A 2,682-nucleotide genomic window follows, 5' to 3' on the forward strand; every position below is an offset into this window, starting at 1 on the left:
CAGTTTTCCAGCCTGAGCTATGTTTACATTTTTTTCAAGTTGGAGACTTTAGCTTAACAAGCCCAACCTGTTTTTGTTCCCAAACAGCTTTACTGAGATATAATTCACATACCTTACAATTCACCTGTTTAAAGGGTACAATTCAATGGTATATATTTTTGGTGTATTACACTATTAATTTTTTATATTGTGATAAAATATATAACGTAAGAATTGCCATTTTAACCATTTTTAATTGTATAATTCAGTGGCATTTATGACATTCCAACCTGTTTTTAGGGTCTGAGTATTGATACAGCTTTGAAAGTTAGGAGATGCTTTAGGACCAATGCCTTTCTAGGCTTTATTAAGTCAGTGCAAACTTAAAAGTGGTTGACACCTTCCAGAAAAGGATATTTGTTTCAAGTATGATTGAAAAGAGCCTGGAATTTCAGTCAGAAGTTTAGGATGGGGGCTCTAACTCCCCAATCTAGTAGGTGAATAACCTTGACTTTTTACTTGTCCTTTTTGCCCTTCAGGTTTCCTTACACACAAAAGGAATATAGTGTAGGTCCTTCATATAGCAAAGGTGGGGCCCAGCCCATTCAGCCTTACTGTGCTTTATCTCCAGGTATGCCCAAAACCGCGACAAAGGCTGTGTTCTCCAGGGGATAGATAGTCACAACTGTTCTGCCAAGTAAAAGTCTTCAAAATAAAAGATTATAAAAGAACATGAGCAATCAACTCAATGATTCCTTTTCATTTGTAAGAAATTATTTTGAGGGTGCAGCCCAATGTTAAGCAGGTGGTAGGCCGTGAATAAACACTTGTTGAATGAGGACCCACCCTTATCCCACACAGTTCAGCCAATCTGTACCATGTTTGATAATTTAAAACAAATCTGCTCATTTTTTTCCCATATGGGATTAATGACATAATAGTTATCATAGCAAACTCCGTTGTATTTACAAAATATCTTTCATCCATTAGCCTCAGAGATTAATGTTCCTGTGGTGAAGAGTCTTGCTGTGTGGACAGACGTTTTGCATTGATGTCCTGGCTTTGCCACTCATTAACTAATGTACCTTTGGGCAAGACATTTCACATCTCTAAAGCCTCAGATTCCTCATTCTAAAAAGGAGATCATAATAACTGTCCTGGTTGTAAAAAGGAAATGAAGTACTGAAAGGTGGAAGGAAACATTACATACACGCAAGTATTGAGTATCACCATCTACACCAGCCCGTTTCACAAACATCCTTTCTACCTGGCTCTCCAGAAGACTTGCTTCCTTAGCAAACTCCTCTAAGCCTCATTCTTTTTTACAAGGTGTTTTCTCCTTCCCCCCTCCCCCATGGAAACCTGGGTCTCCCCCAAGGATGCCCTGCTGAATGAAGTCTGCTTTTTTCCCCCAGAAGTTGACATCAGTATCCCAAGCGTTTCATTCTCAGAGGTCTTTGGGCCCTTATCCCTGTCCATCAGCTCCCCGATGGTTTCAGTTCCTGTTTCCTAGGACTTGACCCCTGGCCCATTGCTACAATCACATCCTTTCAGTGCCCTCCACTTCCTCACCCTCTTGTCCTTTTACTCTACCAGCCAACTCCGGTTTTACCATTAACATCTATATTTATACAGATACATTGCAAAATTATAGCTGGACATCTCCCCACAATCACGGTTTCTAAAGTCCACTAGGTCTTCAATGGCACTTGTCTAAGTGGCCGCTCTAGTGTCTAACATTGGTGATTCAAAAATTTCACCACTTTCCTGAACCTTCCATCTCACTCCAAACCCTTCTGCTGTCCGTAGTTGGATCCTTTCTCCTTCTGTGGTTAGCTCACGTTCTTCCTCCCGTGTTCTCTCCCAGCACCAGCCACCCTCCAAATAGTCCCAAAAAGTCACTCGGTGACGCCTTCATCGCCTTGCTTCTTTTCCTCGTCGCCCCCAGCCGTGCCGACCTCCCACCACACTCTGAGCTCCAGCAGGGATTCCGTGTTCTTGTCCTCTCCCGAGCCCTCCTGCAGCTCCTGGCACGTAATAGGGGAGCCACAAACCGTTGTGACGAGCGAAGCGCCTTATGAGGGTGACAAGTGAACGGGAGGGCCAGAGCTTGGGTCTCGGCAGGCCGGGGACGGGGCTTGCGGGGCACCCTGGCGTTCCCGGAGCACCCGAAGTGGCCGTGCGGAGCGAGCCCCGGGAGGGAGGAGCGGTCCCCGAGCTGAGCGCGGCGCGGGGCCAAGGGCGTCCAGAGCGGAGGGGGCGGCAGCTGCCTGTGCCGGAGGAATCACGATTTAGGCGGCCGTTATGGAGCACCCCACAAACACGGGTGCGAGCCCCCTGCTCCCCAGCGTGAGTCAGCGGGGCCCCCAGAAGGGCGGAGAGGGGCCTGTGGGCGAGGAGGGAGCCTCGCTCCCAAGGCCCGCGCACGAGGCGGAAAGGACCTGGTGGCACCTCGGGCCAGCCCCAGCGGCGGCCCCCTCCTCAGCCCGACAGGTGAGCGCCAGGCCCGCGGCGGGGCGGAGCTCACCGTCGCCACCGGCCACCCTCCTCGGCGCCACCACCACGGAGCAGGTAACTCCCCGCCCGGGCCTCCTCCGCAACCCCAGGGACTCGGCGTCTGGGCCACCCGCGACCCCAGGGCCTCCCGGCCTCGTCCCGCGCATCCAGCCCTGGCGCACACGTGGGGCCCGGCGCCTTTGTCCC

The 2,682-nt window shown here is 50.1% G+C and overlaps 1 protein-coding gene across 1 annotated transcript in view; it reads left to right on the forward strand.

Annotated features, from left to right (window-relative positions):
* The first annotated feature begins 2,524 nt into the window (after window positions 1–2,524).
* CTPS2 (CTP synthase 2) overlaps window positions 2,525–2,682 on the forward strand; it is a 105,091-nt gene continuing 104,933 nt past the window's right edge. Inside the window, exon 1 of the mRNA XM_008568448.1 lies at window positions 2,525–2,550. The gene's annotated coding sequence lies outside the window, so the exon portion shown is untranslated. The remainder of the gene's footprint in view (window positions 2,551–2,682) is intronic.

This window comes from Galeopterus variegatus, unplaced genomic scaffold, assembly GCF_000696425.1.
Source record: "Galeopterus variegatus unplaced genomic scaffold, G_variegatus-3.0.2 Scaffold410, whole genome shotgun sequence".
NCBI classification, from domain to species: domain Eukaryota; kingdom Metazoa; phylum Chordata; class Mammalia; order Dermoptera; family Cynocephalidae; genus Galeopterus; species Galeopterus variegatus.